Source organism: Narcine bancroftii, chromosome 4 (assembly GCF_036971445.1).
Source record: "Narcine bancroftii isolate sNarBan1 chromosome 4, sNarBan1.hap1, whole genome shotgun sequence".
In the NCBI taxonomy this organism is placed as follows: domain Eukaryota; kingdom Metazoa; phylum Chordata; class Chondrichthyes; order Torpediniformes; family Narcinidae; genus Narcine; species Narcine bancroftii.
The window spans coordinates 45,240,512-45,257,936 of NC_091472.1; the positions used below are offsets into that span (position 1 = coordinate 45,240,512).

General features: G+C 40.5%; 1 long non-coding RNA gene across 1 annotated transcript; it reads left to right on the forward strand.

The window, feature by feature from the left end:
- Positions 1–256: 256 nt before the first annotated feature.
- Positions 257–15,558, forward strand: LOC138759826 (uncharacterized). The gene is made up of 3 exons (XR_011355125.1): positions 257–324; positions 3,462–3,538; positions 14,215–15,558. It is a non-coding gene; the product is annotated as an uncharacterized lncRNA (long non-coding RNA).
- The last annotated feature ends 1,867 nt before the right edge of the window (positions 15,559–17,425 follow it).

The window sequence follows — 17,425 nt, forward strand, 5'->3', positions numbered from 1 at the left end:
GTGTGATTGTAGTAAAACAGAAATGCAGAAGGAACTCAAGATCTTGAGCATCCAGAGGAGATAATGATATATAACTGATGTTTTGGGCCTGACCCCTTCTTTAAAGCTCAGGCCTGAAACATCTTTGCCTCCTATAGGCACAGCGAGACCTGGTGAGTTCTTCCAGGATTTCTATATTTTGTGAAATATATTTTGGAAATGTATTCAAATGCAGAATGGAACAATAACTACTTAATGTCAATTCCTGCTTCCTCAAGATCTTCTATTGTGATGACCCAAAGAGAGAAATCTTGGAGCTGGGGACTGGAGGAATATATGTGAAAGGTAGGGAACTGTTCTCATCCAATATTTTTCACTTCCTGCTTTCCTCTAAAAATAGAATTGATGAACTAAATGGGAGAAAGATTTATTAAGAAAATGGCAAACCTAGCCAGGTCCTTCACAGGCACTGACCTTCTGAATATTAAAAAAAATGTGAGAGGCAACCTCGAAAAGGTAGATAAAATCAAAAGGATTCCCATCACCCTGATCACAATCTCTCTAACTGTTACTTACTAGCAGAAGGTACAGAAGCCTTAAGCCATCAAGCTCTTGAAGCTCTATATATAATCCTAACAATAAACTACTCCAGGACCACCAAAAAATCTTTTAAGGTATAAAAATTTGCATTTTCACTTGCATTGAATACAAATTTAAATTCTTATTCAGCTATCCTTTTATTTTTATTATCCTTGGCAATTTAATTTATACTTTCATAGTTGGTGTATCTTAAATACCTGTGTAGTTGCCCATTCAGAGCCAGCTCTTCAGTGCTTGATGTCCTGTTTTGCAGAAACTGCCAAAATGTTTGGCCTGGAAATCAACCTGAAGAAAACTGAGGTCCTCCATCAGCCAGCTCCCCACCATGACTACCAGCCCCCCACATCTCCATCGGGCACACAAAACTCAAATTGGTCAACCAGTTTACCTATCTCGGCTGCACCATTTCATCGGATGCAAGGATCGACAACGAGATAGACAACAGACTCGCCAAGGCAAATAGTGCCTTTGGAAGACTACACAAAAGAGTCTGGAAAAACAACCAACTGAAAAACCTCATAAAGATTAGCGTATACAGAGCCGTTGTCATACCCACACTCCTGTTCGGCTCCGAATCATGGGTCTTTTACCGGCATCACCTACGGCTCCTAGATCGCTTCCACCAGCGTTGTCTCCACTCCATCCTCAACATTCATTGGAGCGACTTCATCTCCAACATCGAAGTATTCGAGATGGCAGAGGCCGACAGCATCGAATCCACGCTGTTGAAGATCCAACTGCGCTGGGTAGGTCACGTCTCCAGAATGGAGGACCATCGCCATCCCAAGATCGTGTTATATGGCGAGCTCTCCACTGGCCACCGAGACAGAGGTGCACCAAAGAAGAGGTACAAGGACTGCCTAAAGAAAGCTCTTGGTGCCTGCCACATTGACCATTGCCAGTGGGCTGATATCGCCTCCAACCGTGCATCTTGGCGCCTCACAGTTTGGCGGGCAGCAACCTCCTTTGAAGAAGACCGCAGAGCCCACCTCACTGTCAAAAGACAAAGGAGGAAAAACCCAACACCCAACCCCAACCAACCAATTTTCCCTTGCAACCGCTGCAACCGTGTCTGCCTGGCCCGCATCGGACTTGTCAGCCACAAACGAGCCTGCAGCTGATATGGTGATGTGGACATTACCCCTCCATAAATCTTTGTCCGTGAAGCCAAGCCAAAGAAAGAGCTGCAGCAGTTAAGAATTTCAGTGCATCTGCACTTTGTACTTTCACGTATGACAATAAACTCTCATCTCATCTCAGAATCAGAATTTATTGTCATGAATAAGTCGCAAAATTGGTTTTGTTTTGTGGCACCACCATAGTCCAAGCATTCACATAAACCACTTTACAAAAATAAATAAGAATGGTGCACAAAAAGTCAAGGTAAGGTAGTGCCTTTGGTTCATTGATTATTCAGGAACCTGATGGCAGTGGGTTGGAAATTGTCCTTGTGCCATTGAGCCTGAAGGCTCCTGCACTTTTTTCCTGATGTTTGTAGCAAAGGGAAGAGGCCATGGTCTGAGTGGTGGGGGTCTTTGAGGACAGGGCCTGCTTTCTTAAGACACCGTCTCATGTAGATGTCCTCAATGGAGTGAATTCCAGTGCCCGTGATGTCACAGGCTGTGTTAACAATCCTCTGGAATTTTTTTCTTGTCCTGAGCATTGGCACCTCTGCGCCAGACTGTGATGCAACTGGCCAGAATACTCTCCACGGTACAAGTTTTTGAGAGTCTTTGGTGATACATCAAATTTCCTGAAACACCTCACCAAGTATAACCACTGGTGATCCTTCTTTGCGATCTGGAAGTATTTATCTCAGGAGTATTATGACCATTTCATGCATCATAAAATGTCAATAGCCTGAAGATAGAGCAATCTATGTGTGAGGCACTACAAGTGGGTATTAACTTTTTAATTATTTTATTTTATTTCATCTTTTTTGCCTCCAAACACTTGCAGGCAAGTCAGAGTTCACCAGGGCTTTACATATCAATTTTATCTGGAGAGAATTGTATTAACATGCCCAGGAATCAAACAGTAAATTATTTTAACTATTACATTTAACCAAACTACATCCATTCCATATTTAATGACCAAGTCTTTGAAAGCATAAAGAAAATATCAATTCAAACCTTTCATATTAAGTTTGACAAAGCAAGAGCATGTATGTTTTATAAAAAGATATCCAAGCATGTAAATACTGCAACAGTGAAATAATTCATCAAAACATCCTTCACCCAACTTTTTCAATGGACGGCTTTATTCTTTTTTATTTCCTCATAAAGGGGGAAATCAAATAATTCATTAACAAAATACTACAGCTACTGAAATTCTGACATAAAATCAGAAAGACACGTAAACAATCACAGGCCAGGTAGCCGCAGTGAGGGCTACGATTAACTAATTCATTTATATTAGGTTGCAGAAATTCAAAAAGATTTATTTTTAATATTTATAAATTATATCAGGTTTCAAATTGCATCAAGGATGATTTTCAATTACTTTGATTTGAACAATGTGTTCCATTAATATTCATAGCTGTATAAAGGATGGTCTATCAGTCTGTTTGCAGAACCCTTCTCATGGTACAAGGTATTTTGTGACAAACTTAAAACATGGTAAGAAAGGAAACTTTTCAAAGGTAATCATAGCATGCTGCCATAACAAAGTGCTCCTGGGTGTATCTTTCATATACGATTGATTAATGTTTCTTGGGAAACATCGAGTTTGAAATACCTAGTGAGGCCATTAATCCTCTTTTAACAGTTCAGATAGGATCGTTGTATAATGTTGTTTATAAGATGATTATTGCCTCTGCTTTGATGTCCTGATTCATTCTTCTGATTACTTGATAACACTGGACAACAACTTTTTTTCCCAAGGTTTTCTTCCTGAACAAAGGCCCCAACAGCACACAGAGATGTCCATCTGAAAATTGCCCTTGAATTAAGATAGCACGGTAAGTGATTTCAGAAGGAAACATGCTGTATGTGTGTAAATGAATGCTCATCAGACTGATACCTAGGATTTGGGGATTGTTCCATTTGGACCCTACACTCTCTGGAGTGTAAATGAAATGAGATGAGATCTCATTGAAATGCACAAGATTTTTACAGGGATTGACTTGGTTGATACTTCCCCTAGATGGATGGCAAAAACATAAGAAATCGAAGCAGGAGTATGCTATCTGACCCTTCAAGCCTGTTCCAGCACTTCATCATGGCTGATATGGATGTCTTTTTAAAAGAACTTATTTGTTACCTTTTTCTACCTGTCTTTTCCCCATTGCCCAAAATTCCCCAACTATGCAAAAATCTACTGAACTGTCTTAAATATATTTAGTGAGACAGCCTCTACTGCTTCTCGTCAGAAAGTTCCACAGATTAACTAATATCGAGGAAAATTAGTTTCTCCTCATCTCCGACATAAATTTACTCACTCAAATCTTGAGGTTATGCCCCTTAGTTTTAGTTTCACCTTCCAGTGAAAACAATTTTCCTGATTCTATTTTATCTATCTATCCCTTTGTTTCTATAAGATCTCTCGTTCTTCTGAAGTCCAGCAAGAACAATTGCAGGCAACTCAATCTCTCCTTATCGCCTCATCTCTGGAATTAATCTGGTAAACTTCCTCTGCAATGACCCCAAAGCCAGAACATCCTTTCTCAAGTATAGAGCTGAGAACTGCACACAATTTTCCAGGTGTGGGTTCACTGATACTCAGAACATGAATCTCCTGCTCTAAAATTTAATACCTTTTGGCAAAGAATGTGATTCCATTTGCCTTCTTGATTACCTTTGGCACCTGCAAATCAATTTTTATTTGTGATTCATGCACAAGCACTCCCAAGTCTTTCTGCACAATTTGTTATTGAAATAATTATCTGATCTACTATATTTTCTTCCAAAGAAGAATCTGATCTACTATATTTACCAACATTGTACTCCATCTGTCAGACCCCTGCTAACTCACTTACCTATCGCTACATCTCTGCTAACTTTCCACATCCTTTGCAGAATTTTCTTTTCCATTAGCAAAATTAGTTACATCACAGTTGGTCCCTCTTCTAAGTCATTAGTGAACAGTAACAAGCCAAACATTGAAACTTGTGGCATATTCTTGCTCATCATTGGTTGCCAACCAGAGAATGTCAGCCATTTGGGACAGGGATGAGAAGAAACTTCTTCACTCCCAATGTGATGCTTCTTTTAAATTCTTTACCAGGAATTAGAAAATATGTCTTATGAGGCAAGGTTAGCAGAGCAAAGGCTTTTCTGTTTGAGTGAAGAAGGATGAGAAGTGACTTAATAGAGGTTTACAAGATTATGAGAGGCATGGATAAGGTAAACAGCCAGCATCTTTTATTTCCCAGGGCTGAAATAGCAAACACCAGAGGACATCTGTACAAAGTGAAAGGAGGAAAATTTAGGGGAGGCATCAGGGGTAATTTTTTAATGCAAAGTTGTGGGCACCTGGAATGCATTACCAGGTGTGGTTGAAACTGGAACAATAGAAGCATTTAAGAGACTCTTAAACAGGCACATGGATGAAAGAAAAATAGAGGGTTATAAGATAGGGAGGGTTTAGGATGTTTTTAGGTTTATATTGGTTGGCACAATAATATGCACCAAATGGCCAGTACTGTGCTGTAATGTTCTATGTTCTATGAGTGCTGTGGAGGTTCAGTTGCTGAGCTTGTTCAAGACAGGGGTCGATAGATTTCTGAATGTTGAATGAATCACGGGTTATGGGATTAGAACAAATATGTGGAATGGAGGCAAATGATGAAATATGATCTTATTAAATAGCAGAGCAGGCATTGGGGGGGATGAATATTTCCTATCTCCTTAATTCCAATGGCCAAAAATCCTGGCATCAAATCCAAGATTTCTGGTGGCAAACCTTCACACAAAGGACAATTTAAAGTCTACTTTAAAAACCATTTTAACCTTTTTTTTTCTTTTCTTATGTTGCTTCAGTTATCCTTAACCAATTTATTTGCCTCCTGCATTGAGCACCATTGGGTTTGATCTTTTTGAATTAACATCATTATGGATGATCCATTAAAGACTTGAATGATAATCACTGCTCACCAAAACATCTGCCCAGTGGAAAATGCCGCTTCTTAAAAATGGTGATGAGTTCATTTCTACACATTTGAATTACTTCACTCCTGTTAATCAATTAAATTCTATCTGTTATTTGAAAATGAACGTTCATCACTCCATCTACTCCAGTGAAACGCAGATCCTTATTACATATGAAGAAATCTGAAGAAGTTGTTACCAAATGACAAAAGAACTTTTCAACGTCTATTAAAAATGGCCAAATAATAAATAATAAAGGGGTTGAGCTAGTTACTGGAATATTATGCAATATTGATTCAGCAAAGAATGTGAGCAAGTCAATAAAAAAACACTTGCAGTGATGCAGCCGTTTGTGGGTAAAGAATGCAAACTCGGTCAAACATTGAAACTGACATTAGAAATTCTTTTTCAATATTATTTTAGAGCCCTTAAATCTTGCACTGAGGACTCACCTTACAATATTTACATTGCAATGGCATATCATATCATATAAAAAAAAGTTGGCTCTCAAGGTAGCTATTATCCTTCAAAGGCAAAAAAAAAGTCTTGATAAACTGCACCAAATGTATAATCATATCTTTCCACATCATTTAGCATTGTCTGGCAGGGTTCCAGTGTAATGAATGAGAAATCACACTTATTCATAATCAGAATATGTTTTTAATCAGGATTATTCATTGGAGAAGTCTGTGAGCTTTTCATCAAGGAAAGACTCACAAACAACACGCTGAGGCATAATATATCATATAATTACAGCATTGTATATAATATATTATGTTTCAATTTCCCAGGTGCTTGTCTGTATTGCATTGACATGGAACCAATATATAATCTCCAGAATTTTACATAATTTGTCATCAACATTGCTTTTGATTTACTTATATATGGAATCAAAGGTTCTGTTCATAATCTAGGATTTAGATCCAAGTAGTACTGGATATTCAGGGAGGTTTCCCAATAGTTGCTTTAGTTTTATTTTACATCCCAAGAGCTAAGCTACAAGGCATGACTGTGTAATTAAATGCTTATGAAAACATTGATTCATGCAGAACCAATGCAGCCATACAAATGAACACCAACAATGCCAACTGGGGTGGATTATTCCTTTTGAACACGATGCCTTACCCCAGTGACGAAGTGCATGACAGTCTAGTCATTGATTAAATAGTTTTCATGTTGGAAAAAGGGCAAAGAAAGCAAATGTCGTGACATTTGATATCCCATACTCTGCTTCTGCTGGATATACTCGCACATGATCATTGGGCCTTTGTTTTAATGGCTTTGGTAGGTGCTCAAGATATTTTGTTTCCTAAGTGATGAAAACCTGTGGGTTTAGTTGGATCAGTTCATCGGGGAAAACCGGTAGCCAATCGAGAAAATATAAAGTACAAAGCGCACTGGAGTCTGGCCTTAAATACAGACAAAAAAAAACGAAGTTTAAGTTAAGATAACAAAGTACTAATGTTGACTCTGTTCTTGTCCGACCTTCTTTCATTGCACATTGATCTCATTAAGTGAATGATTTACTGGAATTTCCTCCGATTGATGGAATTTGATTGTCTTTTCTTTTATCCCCAGACACTAATGGACTGGATATTTTCAGGTAGGCCTTTGCAGGCCTTGATGCTAAACTAACATTTCAAAATGTCCCTTGTTTATGTCACTCATTTTTCTGCACTTTAATTTGGGTGACTGCTTTCCATTTCTTCACTCTTAATGGAAGTTAGTCCCTGCACGGCCTGCTAATAGTGAATGCACAGGGCAATCGTTCTTATCTTGTAAGAATTTTCATTGTTGCCCACCCAGATTGTTCAGTGCCTGGCGTTTACTCACCTTTCAACATTAGTGGCCCGATGCACACAGGTCACTGGAACTTTTGTGCCTTAGAAATGAATCGTTGAAATGATTTAAAGAAAGATCCCTTTGTTGCCTTGTTGTGACATGAAAGAGGTTTTGTTTGAATTACTCTATGGTGTCTGGCTCCAGAAATCAAATGAATTGCCGAATACCTTTATTTGTCCAGTCTATAGGGCTGTAATATATTTGGATGATAGACCAATTGCATAGACATTTATAAGGTAAATATTCTAGCCTACCTTAGAATTGGTTTCCTTGTATTCTTTGTTGCCCACATTGTTGTCATCTTATTTCTGAACAACTAGCGCTGTAAATTCATTTAAATTAATTTTGTTAGTTATGACTAAACATATCTGCAATTATTATAATAACAAAAATATTAATTATTGGCCATTTGTAACCATATAAACATCTCCAGCACATTTTTGAATTCTCTTTCAATTTAAAAAAAATCAAAATTAATAAAAATTAAATCTAAGCATGTGATATTTGAAACATCAGGGGGCAGAAAAGATGTGATAAGAAATAAAATGGATCTGAATGCCCTGGTGATATCAATGTGTTGTAATGCTGTTTTCTGTGCAGAAGATGAAAAGGAAATTATATCCTTTTCTCAGAAGACTTGACAGGATCGAGGCAGAGAAGATGATTCCCCTGGCTGGGAAGTTAGGAGCATTAGCCATTTTGGACTAAGAGGCAGAAACATTTCTTCACACAGAAGAGGTGAATCTTTGGAATTTTCTATCCCGATGGAGGACCTGTTATGGGTTCATTCAAAGCACTGATCCATAGGGTTCCGCAAATTGATGGGAGTCAAAGGACGTGGAGAAAATGCAGGAAAATTTCATTGAGATGGAAGTTCAGACATGATCTAAATAAACACTGCAGCAACCTCAAAGTGAAAAATGCTTCATTCCTATTCCTATTTCTTATATTTTATCCCTACCAATGGTGCTTTCCCATTACTGTTAATTTCATCTTCTCAAATGAACTATTGAAATACATTTAACCACAGTTAACTGATGTTGCTTCCCCAGAAAGTGATACAAGCATGCTTAGTGTTTCATACCTCAGAACTTCCTCATTATGAAGTGCACTGTGCATGTTGTCTGCTTCTTGACAATGTTCTTCTTCCAACAGATTTCACACGATGAAAAGAAAATGAGTTGGCTGAATCTTGGGAACTTTAGGATCTTCCTCTCTCTAATCCAGCACCTCTACTTAGTGTGTGACCTTCTCTACCCTTCTTTGGCAGTTTCTTGACATCATGGATGACTTGCTCCCATTTGATTCCATGTGTCCTGGGCTGGCTGACGAGTCCTGTGTAAGATCTCCAATCTCTGGTAGATGGTGTTTCACAAGGCAGGAAACTGGTTTGTTCAGATTCACTACACTCTTTCCGTTGTTTGTATTAGTTTCAATATGCTGTCTTTGGGTGATCAACACTTCTTGATTAATCTAGGCCCAAAGATCTATGAGCTGATTTTGAGATTGCACTTTTATTCACTATTCTCCAGGAGACTGTTTGCAATGTCAAAATTCTGAATAATAAAATTAACACAGAGGAAGATGACTTTTCAGGCGTTCTTTTTAACATAGGATGTCCAAAAGACCCGTCAACTATATAATTTAGCTGTGAGGGACTAAAGTAATAAAAAGGAAGTTCAAGATACTTGCTGCAGCCTTTTTCCACTTTCACAGTCATTGAGATTGCTATTAACAATTTCCATTGATTTTGCCATTCCGTGACATTTCTCGATGTTCTTTGGGCTAAGTGTTCTCATGGTAACTGAGGTGATCCAAAGCTATACTTCACCTCTGTGATTGGACTTTTGAACTGTGGTAAACCACTGTAATGTATAAATATCTGGTCAAGCATACTTATTGGCCAGTTGTACCTGTGGCCCCTCCCCACAGGCTCCTGTATGAAGGTGACTGTTCCACAGCCCCCACAACTCAGTGCGGGACATCCGACCAGTAGGGATATGCTATGTTCTCAAGCCTGTTTCTCCACAAATAGTCTCCTGAGTGATTGATGTTGCATCAAGAACCTTGCTCTCTGCTACTACCAACTTTCTGGCAATCTGTTTTTGGATGGTAAAGTTGTACAAGACTATAAACCACTCCATAACTACCAAAAGATCTGTCCACACTGCTGGAACATCACTATTTTTTCCACTAATTGTAATTATTTATTTAGCTATCCTTTAATATGAATTATTTATTCTTCTCTGTGTGGCATATTGGGGTCATTTATAGTATTGTTGTTGTACCTTGTGTACCTGCAGCAAGTAAGAATTTCAGTGCATCTGTCAATTGTACTACTTATGTATATGACAATATACTCTCATATACATACTCATATGTATGAGTAGAAGTATACCACACCATCCCCCCCACAAGGTATCACAATCATTGCTTCAATATTCCCAGCTCCCATTCCAGTATTATGTGTCTTTTTCTTGTCTTTGGCTTGGCTTCGCGGACGAAGATTTATGGAGGGGGTAAAAGTCCACGTCAGCTGCAGGCTCGTTTGTGGCTGACAAGTCCGATGCGGGACAGGCAGACACGGTTGCAGCGGTTTCAGGGGAAAATTGGTTGGTTGGGGTTGGGTGTTGGGTTTTTCCTCTTTTGCCTTTTGTTAGTGAGGTGGGCTCTGTGGTCTTCTTCAAAGGAGGTTGCTGCCCGCCAAACTGTGAGGCGCCAAGATGCACAGTTTGAGGCGATATCAGCCCACTGGCAGTGGTCAATGTGGCAGGCACCAAGAGATTTCTTTAGGCAGTCCTTGTACCTTTTCTTTGGTGCACCTCTGTCACGGTGGCCAGTGGAGAGCTCGCCATATAACACGATCTTGGGAAGGCGATGGTCCTCCATTCTGGAGACGTGACCCATCCAGTGCAGCTGGATCTTCAGCAGCGTGGACTCGATGCTGTCGACCTCTGCCATCTCGAGTACTTCGATGTTAGGGATGAAAGCGCTCCAATGGATGTTGAGGATGGAGCGGAGACAACGCAGGTGGAAGCGTTCTAGGAGCCGTAGGTGATGCCGGTAGAGGACCCATGATTCGGAGCCGAACAGGAGTGTGGGTATGACAACGGCTCTGTATACACTAATCTTTGTGAGGTTTTTCAGTTGGTTGTTTTTCCAGACTCTTTTGTGTAGTCTTCCAAAGGCGCTATTTGCCTTGGCGAGTCTGTTGTCTATCTCATTGTCGATCCTTGCATCTGATGAAATGGTGCAGCCGAGATAGGTAAACTGGTTGACCGATTTGAGTTTTGTGTGCCCGATGGAGATGTGGGGGGGCTGGTAGTCATGGTGGGGAGGTGGCTGATGGAGGACCTCAGTTTTCTTCAGGCTGACTTCCAGGCCAAACATTTTGGCAGTTTCCGCAAAGCAGGACGTCAAGCGCTGAAGAGCTGGCTCTGAATGGGTAACTAAAGCGGCATCGTCTTTTGGCAGGACCCAGCTTTTGATACATCTTCAAGCATTGTGATACATTCTGTGAATCAAGTTGGATGAATGTCAGCATGTATCGTGATGGGACCTTGTTCACGGACAAGTTTCTCTTGTGTCTTGGTGTTGGTGTGGATAATATCCAACTGTTATTCGAGGGATTAATGAGCTATCACCAAGAAAGATAAATGCCCTACGACCAATATATTGTGACTATAGATTTCTTTCTGCAGTCCTCGATGCCCATATTTATAGAGAAATTGCACAATAATCAAGTAGAATTGCTTCTTGTTTATGGAATGGATACTTTTCAGGCTCAATACTTAAATAGTCATATGAGACCTAGAAATAATTCTCTACTGTCTTGGTGATACAGAGTAATGTTCTCTAATCGATTGAGGGTATCTATATGGACAATAATGAGTTAGGAGATTTTGGCAGGTCACTCCCTGCTGTAGATTTGAAGGAAACTGTTTGTAACTGGCTACCTTGATAATGCTATCTTTGATCTGTTCAGAATAACTGATTGTAAGAGACCAAATCACTGCTTATTGGTTGGAAATCAAATGAAATTCACAGAAATGCAGATGCTGGGGACCTGAAATCAGAAAATGTCAGAAACCTTTTCAATTTCTTTGCCATCTAAACTAATGTCCTTTCCTCCCTTTCCCAGTTCTGATTTAAAAAGTCATTCCTCGGCCTCATCCACTCCTGGAAATCAGTTTTATTTTGTCTCTGATAATGAAATGCTTCAAAAACAGACTACATCCTGGTTAATCTTCTCTCCACCTTTTCCAACACCATCACATCTTTCCTAGAGAGTAGTGACCAGAGTTGCACACTATTCTAGGTGTGGGTCACGAGATACAAGACTGCTTTCCCCATGCCTGGTCACTAAAGACTGCTTTCCCCATGCCTGCTTTCCCCAAGATTGCTTTCTCCATGCCTGGTCACTAAAGGAAGCTTTCAGTTTCTCTCATCTCTCTGCCATTTCTCATTTCAATGCTCCTCCACTGCCTGATTGTCAGAAATGTGCAAAGTAGTAGGGCCAGTCCACCTGCTCCCTCCCACTCCTCCCGTTGTGATCCTTAACCTGCAGAAACTTCCTCCAGTGTCTTCAGCTTATTTTGCACCTGGGAATTGTGCCTGGAGAACCCCATCTCCCTGAGTCTGGCTGCAATTCTCTCATAAAAAGGGCCATCATTAATGGTTCCCGTTAGATCGAATGTCTCAGCCTCCTGCAGCCTCAGTGAAGGGAGCAGCTGCACCTCCCCTTCCCCCCAGTTTGTAACCATTGATTTTACCTTATTACTTAAATCAAGCCAATTGATTCAGACCCATCCTGTACCTCACGTGAAGACTCTTGCAGACTGTTTAAGCGCACGGTTGGACGCACCATGCAAAAATGTCATCAGCACATCACCTTTTTTCCCAGGATACCTAATGCCCCTTTCACATTGGGCTAATCGGCACGCAGGCATCGTCAGATGCCAGTGATGGGGCCTGTATGCCGATTAAAGAGCTTTAACACTGGTAGATTGGCCGTCAATTACAAGGACAAGGTGCAAGTGTGAAAGGGGCTAGAGAGAATGCATGGACTTGACAGAGATGGCACTGGAGATTGGGATGGAACCTGGGTCACTGGAGCTGTGAGGCGGCAGCACTAATGTGCTCCCCTGGAAGGAACAGGATTTTTTTTTAAATGTGTGTGCCCAGAAAATTGTGGGGTGTTTATCTAGAACTTCCTGCCTGCCCTCTTTTGAAACTGATAGAATTTCAAGTTTGGCTTAGTTTTGTTTTGTTGAAAAGCAACCTTGGACTTTCTTTGGAGTGGAAGCTTTGATCTGGAAATAGATGTTAATTGTTGTAACTGAACAGCAAGCTTAGACATATCCAGTGAAAACCAGACTAAGTGTATTCAGAGGTGGAAAGGCATTTAATTAATACTTTAAACTGTTTTATCTTCAAAGTGGATTGTAACTTCAGGTGGCCTATTAAATTGATTCGTCTTTTGGCTGGGTTCAACCCATGCAGTAAACTTGGATTTCTTTTACAACTTATCTTTCCTCCTGTTCAGTTGTTGTACAGTTTAGAGACTGAATTAAATTTAGATATTATCAATGCTCAGTAATCCAGGGTGACAAAGGACAGCACGGTTAATGCAAAGGATAATGCAAAGCACATGAAGGGATCAAATAAATTGGCACACTTTGTTGTTTATTATTTCTGAAAATATTCAGTCAATTTTGTTTCATATGTTGCCTTGCATTTTTGCCAAAATGTATCCATAGGACCTGTATATAAACTTGCCACTGAAGGATGCAGCTCAATGTAATGGAGAAGGGTAGGCAGGGGATGGGGAGGGGGGGGGGTGGTTATAAGGGGTCCTAACAGAGATGAGAGCTGCACCATGAGCTTTGCCACTAATGCTGTTAAGTTGGGTTGACCTCCTCTCCTTTACCTTCACTCAATGCGCTTTCCAGTCTTTACACCTTCTGCACAGTGCAGGTGATTTCGTGACACCCTACATCCTGGCCCTTCAAAACCTGATCCTAAACCTTCAGCTTCTTCTAAGAGATTCCGAATAATGTCTGTTTCTAATACGCTTTTATATTGCCAAATTGATCATTGCTTTTAATTTAAAAGTAATTTTAGACATACAGTACAGTGACAGGCCATTTTGGCCCATGTGTCTGCACTGCACAATTTACACCCAATTAACCTACGACCCAGGAAAGTTAGCGCAACGCTGTTACAGCACCAGCGGTCAGGACTAGGGTTCGAATCCTGTGCTGTCTGTAAGAAGTTTTTATGTTCTCCCTGTTGATGCGCAGTGTTCCCTGAGGGCTCCGGTTTCCTCCCACCCTTCTAAATGTACTGGGGCTGTAGGTCAATCGGGTGTTATTGGGTGGCACAGGCTCTTGGGTTGAAACGATCTGTTACTGCGCTGTATGACTACACTTAAACTTTTTCAGAAATTCCATATACAGGTGCCTGCAGACGTGTTGACTTTCCAGAATACTGTTATTGGGTAAATAAACCTGAAGGGTCTAATCACTTTTTGATGCACTCTTTTTGCAGCATTCTTAGCAAACTGGCTTTTTAAACCTTGTTATAAAGCAGTGACTAGTTAATTGAGGGTTGATTATTTTCAAGTAAGCTGGACCATTTAAAATGGTCTCCAGATTTTTGTTCATTTTTGAAGTGCTGTTTAATAATTCTAATTGTTTCCCTGCAGATCAGTTGACATCATGAGAAATGCAATAACATGCATATCCTGAAGTAAAACAAATAAATACAGATGCTGCAATCTTGAGCAAACAGAAGCTGTAGGTGCCTCAGCTGGTCAGCCAGCATCCATGGAGAGAAATGGTTGGATCGAGACTCTTTATCAAGGATATGTGCATATCCTGTATTGTTTTCAGAAATGTGCTCCTGTTGAACACCAACGTGCATATCAGCATTGGTTTCAGAACATTTTGATGACAACTGCATATTCCTTTCAGATTTTTAATATTATGAGTAGCAAATTATCTTAAGCTAAATGTCATCATAAGCTTATCAGAAATGAATGGTCACATTACTTATTCACTCAGAATTAAATTATTGAGTTTGTGAAGTAATGAGAAGAAACCCAATGTGTCCCACTGACATAATTTCCAGAGCCTTTGCAAACATCAAACAGGATTTATCACTGAGGTGCTTTCCATTTGGAATTTCTAAAACCTGCAAACTCAAAACTACAATGAATTTAATTTGAATTCCCCCACCACATTCCAGTCATGCCCTAATTCTCTTTTAATAATTTAAGGCTGCTTGATCCACTTCATGTAAATGAGATCCAAAGAAACATTCCAACAACTCCCTCAACTTTAGTCCCAAACCATACAAGTAATTGACACCACAGCAAAGATAGAAATTAGATTTTTTTTCCCCCATTCTGATTCTTCCTTGGTGACCCCTTAGATTGACAAGGACTTCCTTCCCATCTCATTATGTTGCATCTGACATATAGAATGAGGTCAATGTGAAACCTGCAGACTCCATCACAGGTGATGATTGCATCCTCTATTAGAAGTTTGAATGTGGCTTCCACATAGACTCAGACAGTCGATGTGTTTGTTTATTCCTGCATGCAGTCTACCAGTTTAACAGGGCTTGGACTAGGAATTCCTACATGTTAGTGGGTGTCTTTGTCTTGCTTTTTCTGGCCTCTGGAAATTGACTGCTATGACAGAGCTCAATGCAGAGTTCTTGTTTCTTTAGTCTCATCCCAGAGGTGGGTGAGAGTAGACCAATCCTCGTTGTTCGGGATATTGATCTCTGAGAGGATGCCCACATTGGGTTGCCTATCTTACTAGTGCAGAAGATTTCAGATTTATTGTCAGACTATATATGTGATGTCACATACCACCCTGAGTTCTTTTTCCTGTTGGCGAGGCAGAATGACCACTTATTAGTAGTGCAAAAAAACTATATTCAATGTACACATGAAAACAAATAACAAAATGTAAACAAATTGACTGTGCAATCAAGAGAGAGGAAAAAAAATCAATAAAGTGCAAAAGAAAGACTCCTTAAATTAGCTCCTGATTGAGTTTGTTGTTGAGGAGTCTGATGGTGGAGGGGTAACAGCTGTTCCTGAACCTGGTGGTGTAAGTCTTGTGGCACCGACACCTCTTCTGATGGCAACAGGCAAAATTGAGTGCTTTCTGGGTGATGTGGATCCTTGATCATTCCTGCTGTCCTTTGATAGCAGCGTTCCCCGTAATATTCTCAATGGTGGAAAGGGTTTTGCCTGGTGACTCTGATATAGCCTCCAGATTCAATGAGGAAGTAGATTTAAGATAAAAAAGATAAGGAACAGATTCTCCTAGGGAGTAGTGAATGCGTAGAATTCTCTGCTCAGTGACTAACATTCACTGCCAGGATGAGGCCAAATGCAACCTAGAAGAATAGTACCTCTACAACCCAACAATGTACCTTCCTCTTTCCTTATCCATCCAGATCCTCAAATTGTTCTTCTATAACTTAGCTATTTCTTTAATGCTCTTGATTCTGTATACTGTTCTAAGAAACACACGGTAATACAGTTTTAACTGCTCCATCTTTTGGAGTTAGTCTGACCACATCTATAATTTAGAAAGTTGACTATTCATTGCTACCCAGTGAAACATGTGGATCTATGTATTGTTAGTTATGAACTACTAAAGGCCAATGACCAATTTGACTTAGCAATACAGATTTATAGTGTGAGGATCTATAACTTGGACCACTTAGGAGAAAATAAAAGTACAATTTTGCCTCAACTATACTAAGAACACCATTCACAATTTTGGTCAAATTATTAAATTGTTGCAAAGTATTCTATACTGAGCTGCTATAGACGTCAATATACACGTTGTGGAATTGCTGTACACATTGTCAAGTTGATGTATATGCGGGGAAGTCAATGTACACATTGTGGAGTCTAGTGCAAGACTGACTAGGCTTGCATGCTAGGCTTGTAAACGTCACTGTTTCTGTCACATGGACAGGAAATGACATCAGTGATGTCATCAGCTCAGATTAAAAACGTGTTGGATGCAGGTCAATATCCCACGTTTTCCATAGCACGTTCACTATTTCGGGAGCCAGTTCACTTACTGGTATGTGGGTTGCCCCTCCCCCCCACCAACACCCCCCCAAAAACCAATAACCCTGCTGCGGACCCCCAAAGTCTCTATTTTTGTTGTTTGGGCGGCTTTCCGCTGAGACGCCTGAACCACAACTGGTCCATCCATATCCATATGGGCAGATTTGAGGTAATCAAATGCAAAAGTTTCCTCTTTACCTTCGATGTCCAAAATGTACATCACATTATTGTGTCTCAGTACCTCGGAGGGACCCTCATACGGACGCTGGAATGGTGCTCAGTGTGCTCCTTTCTGTACGAAAATGTACTTGCAGTCCTGCAAGTTCTTGGTATATATGACCTGACCTGACTGCATTGAGATGTTGGTATGGGCGCTAAAGAACCGAGCTTCTAGTGGAGCTTGTTTAGTCTCCTCCCGTTCTCATGCGTCTGATACAAATTCTCCTGGAACCATCAGGGGTGCACTGTCGACCATTTCTGCTGATGAGGCACCTATACTGTCCTTAGGTGCTGTTTGTATGCCCAAGAGTACCCACGGCAATTCATCAACCCAGTTAGGTCCCTGCAGACGTGCCATAAGCGCCGATTTCAAATGCCTGTGGAACCTTTCTACTAGTCTGTTGAATTGAGGGTGATACGCAGTTGTGTGGTGCAACTTGGTTGCAAGTGGAGTAGCCATTGCTGACCACAGGCTTGATGTGAATTGGGCACCCCATCAGACATGTGTGCTGGCAGATGGAGTCGTGCCATACAGGCAGAAATGAGGGCCCTGGTGCAAGTAGTCATGTCTGCCAGTGGAAAAACCTCTGGCCAC